Source organism: Myxocyprinus asiaticus, chromosome 18, assembly GCF_019703515.2.
Source record: "Myxocyprinus asiaticus isolate MX2 ecotype Aquarium Trade chromosome 18, UBuf_Myxa_2, whole genome shotgun sequence".
Taxonomy (NCBI): domain Eukaryota; kingdom Metazoa; phylum Chordata; class Actinopteri; order Cypriniformes; family Catostomidae; genus Myxocyprinus; species Myxocyprinus asiaticus.
Window position 1 is genome coordinate 17,321,702 of NC_059361.1, and position 9,409 is coordinate 17,331,110.

Below are 9,409 nucleotides of genomic sequence, written 5' to 3' on the forward strand. Positions count from 1 at the left end.
GACTGTATTAAACCTGGTGAAAAACAATTACCATCGTGCTTGATGTGGGTTCAATCTCTTGGCTGCCTGGATATATTCAAGATTCTTGTGATCGGTGATAACTGAGAATGGGTGGACTGCCCCCTCTAATCAGTGACGCCATTCCTCGAGTGGCGCTTTCATGGAAAGTAATTCTTTATTCCCCACATCATAGTTACGTTCAGCTGAGTTCAACTTCCTGGAAAAAAAGGCACAAGGGTACAGCTTGCCTGGTGTTCCGTGACGTTGTGACAGTACTGCTTCAATCCCACAATCTGAAGCGTCTACCTCAACGATGAAGGGAAGATTGGGGTCAGGATGTTTCAGTATCGGAGCGGTCGTGAAGCTTGACTTGAGGGAGATGAAGGCTTGGTATGCGGCATCGTTCCATGGCAACTTGCTTGGCCTTCCCTTGAGCAACGATGTGAGTAGTTCTGCAATGGTACTGATGACATATAGTGAGATATTCTCTACATGAAAAAGTCCAATCTTGATGGTTATAGGAACAGTCTGTTGTGTTATGCCAGTACCAATAGGTGCGTTGTCAACTGTGGTGATGTTAATCTTAGGAAAGCATTCAAAGGTGGTATATTGAGTTCTTGAACAATCTCCAAATTCATGAGATTAACAGCAGCCCCAGAATCCACTAATGCTGCAACACACCTTACATGATCACAAATGGAGATCTCTACAGGCAACAGAAAATTATGTGAGATGGGTGATATAATGTTCATGGTACTCACGTGCTGCCTTGACTCAGGGGAACTTGATTTCTTGTGTGGACACGCAGCATTGAAATGACTTGGTGAACCACAGTAAAAGCAAAGGTTTTCGTTGCGTCGACGTTGGCGTTCCTCCATGGAAACACGATTGTATGCAATTTGCTCGGGTGATACAGTGGATGCCTGGGCATGTACTGAGACTGTAGAATTCGAGGTGAAGCAAAACTGAGGCCGTGAAGCATTCTGAAGCAGGTTATCAATCTTGATGGCCATAGTTATGTATTCAGAAAGATTCATACCTTCACACTTGCAGGTCGGTTCCATCCTGAGTTTCAGGTTAAGCCCTTTGCGGAAAACAGTCTTCAGAGCGACATCATTACACCCACTCTGAGCCGCTAGTGTCCTGAACAGAACTGCATAATCTGCTGATCGATGACCCTGGCGTAGACGAAGTAGCTGAACAGAGATATCTTGGCCACCCGCTGGATACTCGAAGACATCGTGGATTTGTTGAACGAAGTAATCAGATGAAACCTGGATTTGAGTATCTTTATCCCAATCGAGAGCTTTGCCGGTAAGCAGTCACATAAAAAAACAACATTTCCTGGCTTCTTGATCAAATGATTCAAGCTGATTTGAGAAAAATACCTTGCATTGTCGTAAAAAACCCCGGCATTTTTCAGCAGAACCATCAAACTTATCAGGTAGAGCAAAGCTTACCGGTTTAGCATGGGGAGCTGGCAGTGAGTGAATGTATTGTGTCAAACATTCGTTTGATCCAATGTGAATTTTCATGATAAAAAAATATGATCGTGCCTGGTAACGTGCATGTAAAATGGCTAGAAATAGCATTTTAGCTTAGCATATAGCTGCAAATTTACACAAGGTTTATTTCTATTTCTTCTGCTCCAAACTTCAAACTTACTTCTCTGTCTGCTAGCACATCATAAAAAACATGTTTCACCACTGTTCAAATGCACTTTGGATCGTATCATTTATATGTATAAATATCTTCCATCTGAAAGGACTAAATATTAAATGAAACAAATGGCAATAAAATTTAAAGTAATCTCTTCAATAATCAAAATACTTTTTGAATGTAACTTTATTATAATTACCAATGATTAAAATTGTAACTGTAGTGGAATACAGTTACTTATATTTTGTATTTTAAATACATAATCCCACTACATGTATTCCGTTACTCCCCAACCCTGCAGGTATGTTATTAACTCATATCATTAAAATTATAGTAAGCTATAGCTAAGAATATTCCGAGCTCTATCAAGCTCTAACAAGCTGTGTTACTAGCAATAGTGTGCCCAAACCTAGCTAGCTTTAAAACTGAAGGCTAATTTTATTCTATATTATCTTTTAACCATATTTAGAGGAGATACAGTAGCTAGCGCTAGCTGTCTAATCTGTCAATTCTAACTAAACAGTTTGCCGGCTTTCTGACACAACTTGCTGCACATGCGCTGCAATGTTTCTAAACAATGGGACTGGACTATATAGCATCAGCGTGACATTTAATAAAAGGACCAAGGGTGACAATTTGATGATGCAGGCAAAAAATCCCCCCAGCGACATTTGGTCATGAGAATGTGTTTATCCAATGTGATCTCACAGGAAGTCAGCAAGTCAGTACCCAAGGATTAGCCACGTTATGCCAACTTAGCCCATTGCGTCAGCAGCATGGGAGACCCACGTTCGCATACTGCATTGAAAGCAGGAAGTAACTAAGTTTGCAATAATCAGTGAAGAGTGCTATTCTGAGGTTGCTTGAGATCAGATTAACAGCACCTGCCCTGATAGCACACGCATATCAGTGAGATGTGTCGTGTAGTGTCCTATCTTAACATTATTGTGGCAACGGGGGTGTGGTCAAGCATCTCTCCGGAGAGAGAGAAAGCGGTAAGGGCGCTTACACCTGAGTTAAATTATGTCTAACACCTGTCTCTAATTTCAGTGAGCACGGGTAGAGCGGCATAAATAGAGCCACACAGCAGACAGACGAGAGAGAGAGCCTGGGCACGGACTGTGAAGCCAGAGAGAGAGAGAGAGAGTTTTCTGTTGAGCAGCAGCAAGAAGACGAGCCCTTGATTTTTTTTATTTATTTTTTTATGTTGTTTTAAAATAAGACAGACATTCAAATATATTACCTACAAGAGGAGTTTAATTAATCAAGAAAAATCAGCAGAAGACAACTAGCTGACAGCAGCCCAAAAGGTCATACAACTGCCACAGAGAGAAGAAGAAAGAACTCTCAAAGTGAGTACAGATATACTATATAAGATCTGCAATCAACTACCTTTGTTTTGGGAAAAGATTTGCCCAAAAACTGGCCATTGGGAGAACCGGGACTTTTCCTGGCAGGCCGGCTGTGAAATGGGGCCGCATGCAAAACGTGCCACAAAACAGCGCCACGATATGCAGAAGGGGGGAGCGATATGCAGAAAAGGACAGCAACCCCTCCCAACCCCCAACAACTTTTGGGCCAGTTTCTATGTAAAATACTGGGCTGAATTTTCTTCCCAGTCCGCCCCTAATCTGACCACATTTACACCCTCCACACGATTATTGATAAACATGTACACCAAAACAAAACCAAAGTCTTTGCTTGCTTTGTTGACTTTGAGAAGGTTTTTGATTCAATTTGGCATGAAGGACTCTTCCTAAAACTACTGGAAAATGGGATTGTAGGGAAAACATTTGATTTAATTAGCACCATGTGCTGTAAAAATAGGGAACAAACGAACAGAATTTTTCCGTTGAAAAAACAGACGAGGTTGCCCACTGAGCCCCACTCTATTTAACATTTATATAAACGAATTAGTCAAAGCATTAAATAATTCGACTGCTCCAGGCCCAACACTGGCTGAATCAGAAATTAAATGTCGCCTCTTTGCAGATGATTTGGTCATTCTGTCAAAAACAAAAGAGGGACTACAACAGCTCCTTGACATCATAGAGACATTCAGTCAAACGTGGGCTCTTAAAATCAACTTAGCAAAAACAAAAATAATGATTTTTCAAAATAGATCCAGGTGTAGGGAAAATAAATACACCTTCAGAGCAGGAAACCAAGTCCACACCTACGAATACACTTATCTGGACTAAAACGTCATGGTTACTTGTGTAACCTCCGTTCCCTGATGGAGGGAACGAGACGTTGTATCGATGTAGTGACATTAGGGGTCACTCTTGGGAGCCTGAGGCACCTCTGGTCTTTGATAAAAGGCCAATGAAAACCGGCGAGTGTATTTGCATGCCACTCCCCTGGACATACGGGTATAAAAGGAGCTGGCGTGCAACCACTCATTCATGTTTTATGCTGAGGAGTCGAGACATGGTCCGGCCATTTCAGGGGGTAGTTCAGCATTGTGTCAGGAGGGACACAACGTCTCGTTCCCTCCATCAGGGAACGGAGGTTACACAAGTAACCATGACATTCCCTATCTGTCACTCACTCGACGTTGTGTCGATGTAGTGACACTAGGGGTCCTTATACAAAACGCAGCAAATGGCTGAACTGTGTTACGTGAACTGGCGGTGTGTGACAGGCAGACAACTGTGTGCCTCGTAGCCAGCGCACCAGGCTGACATGTAACCTCCTCCAACATAGTTATGAGTGTCGAACAGCCCTTTGGGGACAAGTCATCTACCCAAAAGATAGAGACAGGCTAACCCAGTCGTGGCCTCTTTTCCCCTTCTTTTTTTCCACTCCCTAAAAAAAGGGGGAATATCCAATTGGGCCGACCAGGTCTAGTCGGGGGGTGTCCCTCCCAAGGGGAGGACACTGCGGAGACCACACCTCGCCCAGAGAGAGGGGGGATATTTAAGTGGAAAATATGTCACATGGTCTTGCCGAACTATGTCGGAAGTACATCATGTGGAGAAGTCTCATGGTAGGTCCTACCCAATGGGGGAGGAGTTACTACAAACATGGAGACTGGGGCAGAGGGGCCTCTGCCCAAGGAAGACGCAGTTTGCCAACAGGGAAACGAATTAGCGGAAGATATACATCGCATGGGGTTACCTACAGGGAACTGCCACATGCGAAGCACCTACCCCAGACAGAGCTTTTAGTTAGCACGTGTACTGGGCTGGCAGCGAGTCTCTCCGAAAACTCGACTGCCACAGGGCTCGGAGGAAGTCAACTAGGGAACATAGTTTGTGAACACTACTGGGAATTAATGGCGCACGTCTTCAGCTCAGAGGAGGTGAAAGGCGCTATGTGCAAGCAATACACCCAGCTGGCTATCCCAGGCTTATCCGCTTGTATTATGTGCCACTACCCATGACAAAACTGGTTCCACCTGGAGGTTGTAGAACCTTGCAAAGGTGTTGGGTGTTGCCCAGCCCGCTGCTCTGCAAATGTCTGTTAGAGAGGCACCCCTGGCCAGGGCCCAGGAGGCCGCTACACCCCTGGTAGAATGGGCTTGTAGCCCTCCCGGGGGTGGCACGTCCTGGGCATGATATGCCATCGCTATGGCGTCAATGAGCCAGTGGGCGATCCTCTGCTTGGAGACAGTGCTTCCTTTCCGCTGTGCATCAAAGCAGACAAAGAGCTGCTCAGAGATCCTAAAGCTCTGCATGTGATCCAAATAGATGTGTAAAGCATGCACCGGACACAGCAATGACAACAAGATGTGCAGACCGCCTTGGCGGTTGACATATGCTACCATTGCCGTGTTGTCTGTCCGAACTAACAAGTGCTTGCCCTGGATCAATGGCCGGAACCTCCGTAGGGTGAGCAGAATTGCCAGCAACTCGAGGCAGTTGATGTGCCAACGCAGCCGCGGGCCCGTCCACAAGGCGGCGGCTGCGTGCCCGTTGCAAACAGCGCCCCAGCCTGTCTTGGAGGTGTCTTTCGTGACCACGATGTGCCTGGAGACCTGCTCTAGGGGAACGCCTGCCCGTAGAAATGTGAGGTCGGTCCAAGGACTGAAGAGGCGGTGACAGACCAGCGTGATGACCACGTGATGTGTCCTGCAGCACCATGCCCATCTCGAGACTCGAGTCTGAAGCCAGTGCTGAAGCGGTCTCATATGCATCAACCCGAGCAGGGTGGCCACCGCTGAGGATGCCATATGCCCCAGGAGCCTAGGTAGAATCGAGACGTGAAAGTACGTGTCCTTCAGGTCTACCACTGCGAACCAATCTTGATGCTGGACGCTCGCCAGAATGCATCTTTGCGTCAGCATCTTGAACGGGAGTCTGTGTAAAGTCCAGTTCAGTACTCGCAGGTCCAAGATTGGCCGCAACCCACTGCCTTTTTTTTTTGGTACGATGCAGTAGGGGCTGTAAAACCCCTTCTTCATCTCAGCCGGAGGGACAGGTTCTATCACACCCTTCCGTAGGAGGGTGGCGATCTCCGTGCGCAAGGTAGCAGCATTTTTCACAATTTTGTGAAGTGGATACCGCTGAACCTGGGTGGACGCCTGGCGAACTGAATCGCGTAGTGAGTCGGACGGTCCTGATCAGCCATCGCGACGGATTGGAAAGCGCAAGCCACGCATCCAAGCTTCACACAAGGGGAACCAAAGGGACAATCTCATCGGACATACCGGTAGGTGGGGCCTCGTGGCGGGGCGAAGCTCAAGGTGCCACACCATGTCGTGGCCGTGCTGTGTCTAGGGACATCGAAGCACTTACCTGGCTCCTTTTGACCACACCTGGAACAGCCTGGGACGGGGGAGGAAGAGGCCTGTCCTCACAACCCGTGGAGACTGTCACATCGTGGGCGGATATGTGCCACAACTGGGTGCACAGGAGCGAGGAGACCGCCGCTGGAGCGCCAATCCTGCAAGGATAAAAAGGTGGACGGTGGTCATGATGACGGCCGTGCACACCGGGTATGTGACCCAGGGAACGAGGAAACTGCTCTTTTGCTGAACTGTTGGGTACCGCAGCCACTTAGGCAAGCGGCGAAATCAAATGAAAAGGCAACAAAAGATTCTCATCCCGGCCTTCCAACGGGGGATGGAGTGGTCTTCTTACCAGCTCCAAAGCAGTGCATTTCGTCGACCCTGGGTCGCCCGTCTCAAGGGCGCTTTGAAGCTGTCTGTGAGATGGGTGGCATCTGCTTCTTGCGGTGGGCTCCATGCCGGGGCAGTCACCGCAGGGGGACGCCCTTGGCGATGAGCAGGCGGGGTGCGGGATCTTGAGCCGCGCCGGGGCAGGATATACGGGATAGCCTCCGTCTGCTGCTTCACCGTCGAGAACTGCTGGGCAAAGACCTCGATGTTGTCGCCAAATAGGCCAGCCTGGGAGATAGGGACAGCAAGGAACCGTGTCTTGTCAGCCTCACCCATCTCGACCAGGTTGAGCCAAAGGTGACGCTCCTGGACCTGGATGTGGACATCGCCCGCCCGAGAGACTGCGCTGTGACCTTCGTCACCCGGAGAGCGAGGTCGGTCACCGAGTGCAGTTCCTGCATCAGATCTGGGGTGGAACTACCCTCGTGCAGTTCTTTTAGCGCCTTGGCTTGGTGGACCTGCAGGGCAGAGGTGGCTTGTCCAGCAGCACTGTAGGCTTTGGCAGTCAGGTATGATATGAACCTACAGGCCTTGGATGGGAGCTTTGGGCGTCCGCACCAGGTGGCGGCGCTCTGCGGGCATAGGTGCACCACGAGCACCTTATCCACCAGGGGAATCGCCGTATAGCCCCTGGCCACCCCGCCATCGACGGTAGTGAGGGTGGGGGAGCTGAGAAATCGGGACTGGGCAGAAAAGGTGCCTCCCACGATTTTGTCAGCTCCTCGTGCACTTCCGCTGCTTTGAGCAGCACCACAAGCCCAGGAACCAATCATCGAGCAGCGAGGGTTTGGGGGAAGAGCGGAGGGTTCCACTTTCTTACGAAAGCAAGCCGCGACTGCAACGTTGCCATAGTCATGTTCTCGCAGTAAGTACATGAACCATCCACGGATGCTGTTTCCGCGTGGGTCGCGCCCAGACACGAAAGACAGCGATCGTGACTGTCTGAAGTTGAGAGGTAACGACCGCAACCAGGAATAACACACAAACGGAAAGGCATCTTTAAAAAGATGCGTCTTTAAAAAGACGTTCCATGTGTGCCGCTCTTGGAAATATACTCTTTTAGGAAAATATACTCTTTTTTTTCTGCCGAAGCACCCAGGGGCATTCTCTGCAGTGCAACAGTGCAGAGGAGGGAGAAGACGCTGAAATGCGGAAAAGAAGAAATCGAAACTCTGCATACCCAAATTTGTAAAAGCATCCTAAAAGTAAACAGAGCGACACCATACAACTCGTGCAGAGCTGAATTAGGACAATACCCCTTCCAAATCAGTATCCAAAAAAGAGCTCTGAAATTATATAAGCACCTAAAATGCAGTGAGCCGAGCTCATCCCAGGCTGAAGCCCTGCATTGCCAGGAGCAGAACCTGCACAGGAGCGCCCCTTTCACAACTGGTGCTGAAACTACATCCAAACTAGCACAGCATAATCTGGCCCAACCAAATTATAAAATTACAAAAACAAAATTACATTGCCTATTGGAGAGATGCCAATAAATTACAAAAGAAGATGGAACTCTATTTAAACCTGAAAAGAGATTACAAACCAGCAGAATACCTGAGCTGTGTGAAAGAGCATAAAGTGAGAAAGACAATAAGCAAATACAGACTGAGTGATCACTCTCTGGCTATAGAGAGAGGATGGCACAGACAGAGATGGCAGGCACAGACAGAGATGGCAGCCGCGAGAGCAGAGACTGTGTTCACTGTGCTCTCAGAGAGAGGTGGAGACTGTTACGTCCCGAGGGACGTATATTATTAATATCATTGTGATAGTGATATTTAAATGTGGATTGATGTGTGTTGTGTCTCCCTGTGCTTTCCTTGTCACTTTTGCTGTCTATTAAGCAGGATAAAGAGACCCACCTGCTGTTCATTACCTATGATTGGCTCAGCCCAGGAATGGAGAGTACAAGAGGCCCACAACTCTCTTCACCTTGGAGAGAGATGCATAGAGAATTTTTTCTCCAGCAAGAGTTATTTTGTCTCTTGGTCCCAGCTTTTGAGCATATTATACTAAAGTGAGTAGCATAACAATCTTGTAATTTGCAGTGGTGTACTGCTTATACTCCTGTTGAAATACTTTACAGTTGAATGTGCAATCTCTAAACTAGTTTTATTACATGTTTTTTTTTTTCTTTTTCTTTTTTGTAACCCATTTTAAGTTGTTTATGTTGTGGGATTCTTTAGTAGGGAGGTGGACGACTATATCACATGTTGAAGTATTTTGTGGTCTGCTCTGGAGGCAGGATCACTCTTGCATTCAAAAACATTTGTTACCCACCTTCCCACACCCCTAGACCAAGGAAGTTGTGCCGTAACAAGACAGAAGAACACTTCCTGCTGCACTGTGATCACTATCACAACATTGGATCTGCCTACTTTACAAAATTCTGACAAATAGCACCAATTATGGCATTACCGAATCCTGAAAAATTAAGACATATTTTGGGAGAACTCCAGCTTGATCACAACAGCAGCAAAATATGTAGCAGCTTGCCTCAAACTAAGAGTCAGCCAGTGGACAAAACTAAAGTCAGAAATATTCTTTTTTTTTTTTTTTTTTTTTTATAAAAAAAAATATTTTAATGTATTGATTTATTCATTTTCTTTATGTACTATATAATCATTT